The sequence below is a fragment of the Lolium rigidum genome, chromosome 4 (assembly GCF_022539505.1).
Source record: "Lolium rigidum isolate FL_2022 chromosome 4, APGP_CSIRO_Lrig_0.1, whole genome shotgun sequence".
Taxonomy (NCBI): Eukaryota; Viridiplantae; Streptophyta; class Magnoliopsida; order Poales; family Poaceae; genus Lolium; species Lolium rigidum.
Genome location: NC_061511.1, coordinates 216,981,845 through 216,993,317, shown reverse-complemented (window position 1 = coordinate 216,993,317; position 11,473 = coordinate 216,981,845). Strand labels below are relative to the sequence as shown.

At 42.0% G+C, this 11,473-nt stretch overlaps 1 long non-coding RNA gene across 5 annotated transcripts; it reads right to left on the bottom strand.

Moving 5' to 3' along the window:
- Positions 1-3,294: 3,294 nt before the first annotated feature.
- LOC124707048 lies at positions 3,295-11,269 on the bottom strand. 5 transcript variants are annotated; one of them, XR_007004662.1, is made up of 8 exons: positions 10,803-11,269; positions 9,051-9,126; positions 7,660-7,870; positions 6,872-6,947; positions 6,341-6,768; positions 5,482-5,591; positions 4,091-4,253; positions 3,295-3,802 (listed from the first exon to the last, which is right to left on the bottom strand). It is a non-coding gene; the product is annotated as an uncharacterized LOC124707048 (long non-coding RNA). The 5 variants fall into 5 exon arrangements; XR_007004664.1 differs by having other exon boundaries at positions 6,341-6,676; XR_007004661.1 differs by having other exon boundaries at positions 6,872-7,870.
- Between the last annotated feature and the right edge of the window lie 204 nt (positions 11,270-11,473).

The window sequence follows — 11,473 nt, the reverse complement described above, 5'->3', positions numbered from 1 at the left end:
GCACATGGACGTGGAGATGGTGTCTCGCGGCGCCGCCTGCAGACATGGCGTGTGGATGTGTACTGCGGCGGCAGCGATTCCCGTTGTCTCTAGGGCGGCGAATTTGGAGGGGATCGTGGGATGCTTTACGGCGGCCGCCGCATCGTGTTCCCCTGTTTCCCTCACACATTGTAACTGCTTTTTTTTTAGAGCGGTGCGCTGCACAGTAGTGGAGATGGGAATAGCAGTTAGGCGCTCAACGCGTTGAGCACCTCAACATTGGGTTGATTTGGATCGTTAGATCTTGTGAGTGTAGGGTTCAGATTTGTTGGATCTGCCTCTCTCTCCCTTTTAATAGTAGTGTCTCTCCCTTTTAATAGTAGTGGTGATTAACTCTGAATCCTGATGTCAATTAAGGTGTACTTGTAGTCACACTTTTTAGCTTTGATACATCAAAACACAATTTCCGCTGGAGGTAAATCAATACAACTGGGTAAAAACTTTAAGAAAAAAATCACCACCGGCTCTCATTGGCATTTCAACAAACAGGCACAACGCACTAGACCAGTGGGAATGATTTACCACTACAGAGATTGAGAAAGAAAGAGCAGCTGCAGCAGCTGTATGTACAACGAAAGAAGCAATTCAGCAGCACTGCTCCAAGGCACGCTAGAAAAAGAGAGAACATCAGCTGATTCACGCCTGTGCGGGGGGAGAAATAAAGAGCAACTGCTGCTGCTGCACAGAGGAGAAAGAAAGCAGAGCAACGCAGCTGTGCCTATTCTGCGTCCGAGACGAAGCTGCGGCCAGACCTGCAACTCGCGCGAGAGAGAACAGCAGGCGGGGCAGTATACATGTGCCGTTGACTAGAGCAGCGCCAGCGTGGGTGGATCAGAACAGCTTGAGGATGTCCAGACCGGGGCGGAGGAATATGCAGGAGGCGGAGCGTCTCTGGCGGCGGCAAGGGGCCGGTCCGGCTGCGCGAGGAAGACCGCAACTCCGGCAAGGGCCTAGTCCAGCTGCTCGACGAGGACTGCAGCGGGTGCACGGGACTGGTCCAGTAGCTCGAATCGATGCCTCGGGGGCACAGGGAAGAAGGGGCGCGGCGGCCACGGGGAAGAAGGGGCATGGCGGCCACGGGGAAGCAGGAGCACGCAGGCAGCGGGGAAGGACTGCGCGTGGCCTTAGATCGAACGCCGGCGGCGCGCACGACCGCTGGTGGCTGCACGAGAAGGCTGGGACGCGCGCTGTAGTTCAGGTTGGACGCCGGAGGGAGGGCGGCGGCCTTTAGCCGAATCAACGATGAAGGGGAGCCATGGTCGGCGGCAAGGTTCCAGATGGATACGGGGCGGCGCGTGGCCTGCTTTTTGGCGACGGGCAGGCCACCCGGCAACGGCGCGCGAGGGGAGGCGATCCTCGATTAGCACGTAGCGGCGGCGTCCCGGCCGCCGGTGGGAGGCGGGCCGACGGCGAGCAACCTGGTGGGGGCGCTCGTGGAGTCGTGGGGACTGGGTGGGTGGGGTTTGGTTGGGGACTTTTTTTTTCCATCGGATCCTTATAAGAGGACGTGGTGCTCAGAATAATATTCTGAGCGACCGGTTTCGGAATAGTGCGACCCTATGTGTGTGTATATATATATATATATATATATATATATATATATATATATATATATATATATATATATATATATATATATATGCCTCAATCGGGTCACAAAATCTCTTGTTTTGACGGTCACAAAATCTCAATAGGTCTGCTATTCTCGAACCGGTTCGAGAATAACTATTCTCGAACCGGTTCGAGAATAACTATTCTCGAACCCTTTCTGAACTTCCCGCTGCGTGGAGGTGAACTTCTCGGCGGGACACAAAATCTCTTGTTTTGACGGACAGTGTTTCAAGTGTTATTTTTGAACCGAATGTCGGAATGATGCATATGATATACCGTTGGAAAGATATGCAAATTTTGCATCACTCTCTTTTAGATTATTTTCCCAAATTCGTTATAATTTAAAAATAATCTCAAATATACCAAACTCTCTTTTCGAGGAATTCATTGTTTTCGTAAAGTTATTTGGACACTATTTTCAAGCCGTTTGCCCGATTGAGGCATATGATATACCATTGGAAAGGTATGGAAATTGCGCATCACTATTGTTCAGACTGTTTTCCGAAATTTTACACGGTTTAGGAGCAGATTTAAATATACTCAAGTTTGTTTTCGTGAACTTCTTAGTTTTTGTACTATTTTTAGGCACTGTTTTCAAACTACTAGTCGGATTGATAGATATAATACACCGTTGGAAAGCTATGATAAATGCGCAACTTTTTCATGTTCATCATTTTTTCAAATTACAAACAGTTTAAGATTAATTTTAGAAATACCGACAATCGGATATAACACCGACTCGGAACATTTTAAAATTGGTTCGTTTAGATTGGTTAGGTGTGGCATGTGAGCACCCTGGAGCATGAAATAGAGCCATATCATCGCCAATTGCATGTGGTGGTGGTCGATTTGGGCAACCTGGGGCTGTACACATGATTTTTATGTGTATGATTTCCGCCGGGAAGATACAGAGTAGTTGAAGTACCCTGAATATGAAAGTGAACTTCTCAGGGCGTACTAGTGAACTTCCTGTCGGAGTATATAAATTGTCAATTTTGCTTTCAGTTTTTGTCGGAGTATATAAATTTTCAATTTTGCTTTCAGTTTTTGTGTTTTCAAACTCTCGATCAAAATGATACAAATGATACATCGCTGTAAAGTTTTGAAAGAACTGTAAATTTTCATATAGAATATTTTCTGAATTTTTTCATGGTTTAGGAGCAGTTTAAAATATACTAAAGTATGGAATTTTTGAATTTCTCTGTTTTCGTTCTATTTCCCTAAGTGGACTTCGAATTTCTCTTGTATCATTTGTTTTTTTAATATTTAGGAAAAAGATACATGTGCTTTACATTAGATTTTTTCTGATGAAGCACATGGTACCATCATGCATAGTACAAAGCGTAGACTAAACTTCACTAGTTCACATACGTACATACTGAACTTTCAGGCATATATAAAGTGAGCTTTCAGAAACAAATTTGACAAAAATCTTAATAGTAAGGGAACTTCACATACATGCAAACCAAACTTCCTAAGAAATAAAGAGGAACTTCACAGAATAATTCGTTGAAACAAATAGCTAGCAGCATCACAAAATACAAAATATCAGTATACAACGCAAACTTCCAAAATAAAAATAAGCTAACTTCATATGGGGACGAGGTGAACTTATTTTTCTATTTGAAGCCAATGAATCGATCGACGCAAATACTAAATTAGATAGAGAATCAATTAGAGAGTGTGCTACAGAACTTTCTAGGCAAGAGCCAAAATAGAAAAACTGAAGCTAACTGCATCAGGTACTAGCTGTGCGCATATGGGATTGTCCGTCAGTTGTAAAAATCATGTCGGTGGTGCACTGCCTCATCGTTGGTACGCTGCTGTGGAGCTGCTGCCGTGTAATGAGCCTGGACTCGGGGTTGTCTGTGAGCCACCCGTTGTGTAAGGCTGAGAGCTTGGGATGGTAGCCATGTCGTTGGTGAGGTGCGCTTATGAGCCGAGAACTGTTGGTGCCAATGGACGCCTACGCCTGGCTTTGTGAACTCCCGTGGGTGGAAGGCGCGGTCGACCAGACGATTACAAGAGTGAGGCCAGTGAGGCAGGGAACAGGGTGGAGGCCAGGCAGGCACGGACGAGGTTTGAAGAAGCTTAGGACCATGGCTTCAAAGGTATCCCAAACACCATCTTAAGGGAGCTCCAAGTGTTGTTCCTGGAACAAAAGGTAGAGTGCACTTGTATCAGTGTAATGATTATACTTGAATCAGCTTGTCAATATAAGTGCAATTCTCATACGCAGTAATGCACTTCTCCAAATTGAAGAGTGAACTTCTAAAATAATTTTACGTACTGAAATCATTCAAGTTTGACAAAAAGGCACGCATACAAAATTTGTACAAATTTCCCACGCACGCACAACCATAGAAATCAGAGAACAACACAAAGAAGAGAGAGAGAGATAGAGCAGTATTCCACAAATAGAAATCAACACTTCACAAACCTGAAGATGGAGCTGCACATGCTCCCTGCATAGAGCAATATGAACTTTCATGGCGGGGCATGTGAACTCCTCCGAAAGCGTCTGTCCCATGGATGGCGGTGGCTATGCGGAGAGCTGGAGTTCAGAGTGGCACCGCCAAGAGTCCAGGCATGACTAGCAACAGCTATTTTGCATAGATAGAAAAAAGAAACAGTATTTCAGAACTTTAGATCGATGCAGTTTAGAAATAAATCCAATGTAATATACTGGATTTTTTTTAGAAAATGAGAAAAGTCCTGTTGTTTGATTGGTTGAATTTCCTGGCAAATAAAATTGAACTTCGCAACCACATCTGCATTTTTTATCTTACAAAAATGAATTTCATGCAAGAACCAAGTGAGCTTCCGAAAGAAGTTGAGGTGAACTTCCAATCTATTTTTGCCACAAAAATGGACCTCACATATGTAAAAATAGAAGTTCCTGAAATCACAATTTAAGAACTCTCCAAAAAAACACAAATGTAATGCCCGAAAATTACAAGTTCACTACCCGAATGTACAGCTTTGCATCGTCTCGACCAATACGGAAGAAGTGTACTGTATGTAATAGAGAATGTGAAGTTTCTAATTTTGATTTTACATGACTTTGAACTGAATTTCAGAAGAAATACTAAACAGAACTTCGGAAGAATACAAAACTGAACCTCGGGAATTTTGAAGCTAATAAGCTATACTCTGTTGAGCTTCTATTTTTTTAAGCTAATAAGCTACTGTTGTTTAATAAGTGGACTTCCTTTTTATGGTAAACTAAATTTAATTTTGCAGGTCCAATCAAATTCTTCCAACCAAAAGATCATTTATTAATTCAAAAAAGGGTAACATTCTAGTAATTTAAAACCGAACTTTTCAAAGAGACAAAGGTGAACTTCAAAGCAATGTATCTTCTCTGTTTCGCTTTTGAACTAAAGCGTCAGTCAGAAAATGAACTCCAAGAAAATATCAAGTGAACTCACAGTGGTGAACAATGTGAACTACCTTTCTTCCGTAGAAGGATCAACCTCTGTCTCTATATCAAATACATACAGAGGAAGAAAGGAACCGTCCCAAGAGGTGATTTAACTAACCAGTGAACTTCCATGGCGTCCATCTGGAACTGCTTCTTTTTCATTTTTTATGGGTGAGGTTGTTGCCGGTCAGATTTGTGTCCCAAATAACAGAACTTTTGAACCAAACACTTCAAGTGTGATGTTTAAAAATTTTGTTAGTGAATGACCAGATGTTCATCAAGTGAACTTCAGATGTTCATCATCAAAACTTCACTAGGTATCGATGTTTTCCACAATATATGTCTAGCACCGTGTGATTCTGATATTGGAACAATATTGGAACAGTGTTATGACTGTTTATACACACCTGCACTTCCAGCAAGGGGGTAGGACTCTGGCGTACGCAGGAGCAATGCGCGAGCTCTGAGCACGGTGGACTCCCGATGGGGGCACGGTGAACTTCCTGGATGAAATCACCTGAGGTAAAACAAGAAGAATTTGAGTGCTCATGCCCTGTGAAGGTGAGTTTTTCATACATAAGTAATAATAGATGAATTGGCACACACACACATGACATCCTATAGCTTGTGAATACTGAATATCAGGACAGCTAGTAGAATAAAGATAGGTAAGCCATGCACACTACCAGATGACAAATTGCAGCGAGACAAACACAAGATGAACTTCTAGCATGAGACGAACTGGACTTCACTTCTATGCATTTTTCTCTAAAAGTGAGCTTCTCCAATAAATAAAAATGAACTTCAGAATCAACACTACATTTTTCTCTACATTTTCTGTGCCTATTTTTTTAAATGATAGCTGGAATGGTTTAGTTTTAGTAGCAATTGCCATTTTATACTGAACCGGCCATATGGAAGAAGTGGACTTTATTTTAAGGGAAACATGAACTCTGTATCGTATCATTGCTGCTTATTAACCACAAATCATCATCATTTTATTGCTGCTTATTAACCCTTTTCAGATGTTGATGTGATTAACCAAATAGAAAACAAATGCACTAGCATATATCCACTTTTATCAAATAAGATTCTCCGCAATCGGCGCTGCTTCACATTTACATATGTGCTGCTAGCTTGTACATCTGTAGTACCGATGCTATTTTCCATACAAATACAAGCGAACTGACAAAACAAACACAAAACATTACACGGGACATTGCCCAGCTACGCATTGCATAAGAGTGCCTTTGAGAAGTTGCGTACCAGTAGTAGTTAGCCTCTGAATTAAGATCAGTGCTACTCATCGGACAGGAGCTCAACCAACAGGGAGGTGCGTTGGGCGGAGCCGGTCGCCAAAATTAGGGGTGGAATTCCTGGTTGCCTGCACCGGAATCCCATGGCGGACCATATTGGACTCCCCATGGTGGCATCACGGGAGGGGAGGAGCTTGGATGGACTCATAGGAGGAGCTTGGATGGACTCCTGGGCGGAACAGGGGTTGATTCACGTGTCTTCCATTGGTGGATTTCGAGGTCGCCCGCACTGGATTTCATAGGAGGAGCCTGTTCCGTCGCGAGTCCCAGGAGTCCACCTCCGCCACTGGAAAACGAACTCCAAGAAAATAACAAGTGAACTCACAATGGTGAACAATGTGAACTACCTTTCTTCCATAGAAGGATCAACCTCTGTCTCTATATCAAATACATACAGAAGAAAGGGATTGTCCCAAGAGGTGATTTAACTAACCAGTGAACTTCCACAATGAACTTTTTGGACAGAAAAATGTGAACTTACCAAATAAGCGCACTTCTGTTTTTTAGAGTGAATTTCATATTTTCACCAATGTGCACTTCACATTATATGAGTTTCTCTGCAAAATAGAATACAATTAACATCAGTGAGTAATCAACTAAGCATCAACAAGAAATTAGTAGCATCACTTCAGCGATTATATTTCCTCTATGGCATACACGAAGGAGAAATCAACTCCCATTCTCCCTCTATGCAACACACGGCTCTAGCTAACCTGGGATACAGTATGTTCAGAAATATTTAGGAATATATAAAATGAAAATAGCAGTAGATGTGAACTTCGCAAATTAAGAGAAGTGAGCTTCACAGATTAGGATAAGTGAGTTGCACGGATTAGAAGAAGTGAACTTATTAAACACCATTCTATCTTTAATCGTGGACTTATTGAACTTCAAGCGCCCAAGATGTGAACAATGCCAAGAAGTAAACCGAACTACAACCAGATACGTGCTAAAAAGATACAACGTGCCTAGCTGTTGATGTCTAGGGCCCTCTATGGTGCTAGTAAATTTAAATATATATATGCATTAAGTGCACTGCCTCTAATGAGGATGCTAACTTCCTGTTCTTTGATTCCGTTGACTGCTTGTTTTGATAAAAAAATCTAACACAATTCATAAACATCATTATTAGCTCAAGTAGCATCAGCATACCAATGTGGATCGAAATAGGAAAGATAGCATAGATATGAGTTAAGATATTTAAAGTTCAGACCATTCAGTGCGCACTTATATTAGCTCAAAGGAGTTGACAGAAACATCAAAATAAACCTTGAAAGTAAACGCGGACGGACAACACTCCCCGACTATATAAAGCTGAACTTTCACACCGAGAAAAAGTAAACTTCCATTGTGGTTTGGCCGACAAAATAGTTGATGAGGCAACTCCCGTGAGAAAATAGACAAACTTCCCCATGGAGTATTACTGGATCATCATGCCACGTCTTAGATATAGCATAGTAGGCTTGATCAAGTGGTGTACCTTACATATAACAAAAAAGGCAGCATAAGGATACTAGTAGACAGTGGTAGATGGACAAGAGAAAATGAAATACTAGATAATGCTTTTATACATCAAAACAAGATTGCTATGAGCTCCTCAGCAATATGCATTTTTGTTCAAATGAACTTCATTTTATTTGCGGAGTGAACTTCACTTTTACAAAAGTGAACTCACCATTACCATTTAGTTTGTTTAATAGAAAAATGAAATGAACTTTCACGGTGTGCAAATTGAGCTTCCCATTATGTCCGAAGTGAACTGTCCAACAAAAGTGAAGATGGTTCGATTATATTTGAACCCCAATGCGGCAGCCAGGTGCTCGGTCAGCCCCAAGAGACCTACACTGATCTGCTACGGAATGAAATGTGAACTTCCAGAAATGAAGATAAATTATCACGAATATTGAAAAGAAATATCAAATTGATCCATCTGCACTTCCCGAATGCGAATAATGCACTTCCAAGAAAGAAAATAAAAATATCGAGGCGAGCTATACTTTTTATTTCTTTCATGTTTGTGCTTTTAACTTAAAAAAGGTAGACAAAATGAACTTCCTGATAACAATAGATGAACTTCCTTTTCTAAATAATGTGAACTATACTAGTCCATACTTAGGTTGGACAACCGAACTTGAATTTTAAATAAAAGCAAACTTCAGTCTATGAAACAATAAATTTCCAAACAAAAATGAGCAAACTTCATATGTGAACTAGGTGAAATTGTTTTTATGTGCTGCAATCGTCTAACATTTGCTCCAATACAAAGCTAGCAAATAATCTTTACGTGAAAATTCACACAAGGCGGAGTGGCAATTTAGATGCGAACTCACACAATTTCACGCCACAACACAGATTCATCTATGAACTATACTGCCCCAACAAATATGTGAACTTCATATGTGGATGAGGTGAACTTTTATTTTCAAAGCTACGGTACTGTTCCACAATCACTAGGTGAAAAGGGTATGCACAGCCAGACACGTGCATTTTTTTTTGCGAGGAAATCACTGATTATATTGAAACAAGAGTTACAGAAAACAACGCCAGACAGCTAGAAATGTGCATATTAATACAAGGAAATAAATTGCAACTAGACAGCAGCATCAGAATAGATCATATATAAGAAAATATCATAGGTCATTGTTTTTGGAAGTGTATACCAAACGCAAAGTTTCTTTATTTTCCTACACTTTTTCAGGTAAATGCCAAACGCTTGCCACCAGGAGCCTCAAGGTCCTACAATACAAAAAATAGAATTTATTATCTAGAACTCATTGTAGTAACCTACAAAAACAATGGAAAATCATAAAAGGTAGATACACCGTTACAACCGTAGAGCAACATTGTTATAGAAGTTGATTCACAAGATATATTTGAGTTTCAACACATTATAAAAACAAGTAAGCTTCCCCTCATATAGTTACTGAACTTTTAACAAATAAAAAAGTGAACCTCCAACCCGCACTGTTATTAATTAACTTCAATTGCCATGTACTTGTACCGAACTCCGCGGTGGGGAGGAAGTGAACTTCAAACAAAAAAGATAAAACTTCCAGTCAGGTTTAGCAAATATACTTCTGAGAAAAGAAAACTGAACTTCAAAAATATAGATAATTTGTACGATGCAGGGCATAACTCATTTATTAGTGCAACCCTCCATCTAAAAACTTGATACATATACAGAACTAGAACAATTCCTAGACCAGTAACACTTGACTTGCAGGCTCACACGAGTTCGCTTTGATATAAAATAACTCATGGTTTTGATATAAAAGCATACATATGTACAAATTGAACTTCCCTGAAATAACAGAAATACAAAAAGTGTACTTCCCGAAATCGTCTAATAAAGTAAACTCACATGTAAAAGGAAAGGGAATATCAGTGACTAACAAGAAAAATGAACTTCAACGACCGACGTAGTGCACTTCTCAACAAATTTAAACCCACACTTTAATAAAAAAGGACCTGAACTTACAGAATCTCATGATTTGGAACCATGTTTGGTTATTTGTTTTCCTTTTTTTCAAGTGAACTACAAGAAAAATGAACCTCCCGCGTGGCCGAAGCAAACTTCTAGTTGAGTTTCAGCGAGCTTTCTCAAAACAAAAAACAAAAAAAATCCGATAAAAGTTGTTAAACCTCTAGACGAAAGTGTTTTTTCTGTGTGAGATGAAGTGCACTTCTGTGTTAACCAAAGCGAATTGACTGAACCAACACGACGAAATTCTTCACATAACCAACAATTTGTCAGAAGAAGGGTGCACATGGTTCAACCGCTTGAGAAGTGAACTACACTAGAAAATGAACTAAACTTGAGCAGCTCTTCGATCTTTTTTCATAGCCCATGGCCTGAGCTGACCTACAAGCAAGCAAGCATGAACCTGCAGTCTTCATCTCACCTGATCCTCAACTTAGCTGGGCAGCGATAGTCCTAGCTGGAACCATACGCCACAATGTTTATTATTGAGATTTAGGAATTCAATGGTAGTGTAGGCAGGTGAATGTTACTGCCAATACAGTACTCTCAAGAGCGTGCTTGGATTTAGATCGCATGGCCCAACAATGACAGTTTTATATTAGAGTAATAGTTGTTGTTTCACGAACACAATTATATTCAGAAGACAAATACAAGTTGAAACCTTTGGCAGACGAAATTGAACTCCTTGGAAACTCACACGACCCAAGAGCATTTCCAAACCAAGACAAGACTAAAAAGAATAGAAAGAAGTTCGCATGTGCAGTCTCTATTTTTAGCTGAACCTGTCACATTTTTTGATGAACTTTCAACTCTGCTATTATGCACTTCTCTGAATCAACAAGTATTGTTGTCGATGGTCCTCGAGATAAACTATTTTTACAAAAAAAAGTGAGAGATATTGCATAATGGTAATTAGCATGAGTGCACTTACATGAATGTAAACTGCAGCTCACATCAGCGTCCGCCACTATAGTGCAGGTAGAGCAGAGCAGCATCACGGCTCTGCAGACTCCATGTACGTGCGTCCACGGGTATGGAGCAGGAGCCAGAGCCTGGAGTGGAGCGTGGGTTCTTGGGGAATCTGTGGAGTACCGTGGCTGGTAGTATGGACTCCATTGCGCGGACAGTGTGGATTCCCGAGCGGCCGCGTGGTCCGAGCAGGTTGCGGCCTAGACTTCATGCCGCTCACCATGAATTCTACGGGCGGCAAGTCTGGCAGTCCAGTGGTGCCCGGCGACCGCGCCAGAAACGCGAAAATGCGCTCCCTTGCCGACCACGCGCCATTGCTGGAACTGAGATCCCGATGGTGCGCCGCCCAATCTAGGGCGGATCCAGGTCCTCGACCGCCATGACCACAGATCGTGGCAAGGAGAGGTTGTGACTGGTGGTGCGCCGAGGAGAAGGCCCAGCAACGGGGAGGGGCGCGAAGGGGAGCCTCTCTGTGGCTGTGTTGAGCCGCACCGGGGAGCCGGCCGGCAGCAGGGCGACGAGGGCGTGGTGCGCTGGAAGCTACGCCGTCGATGCGCCTCGAGCTTCCATGAACCTAGGGGTAGCGAGGACTAGCAGGAGGTCGTGCGCGGGTGGAAGGTGGGCGGCGGCACG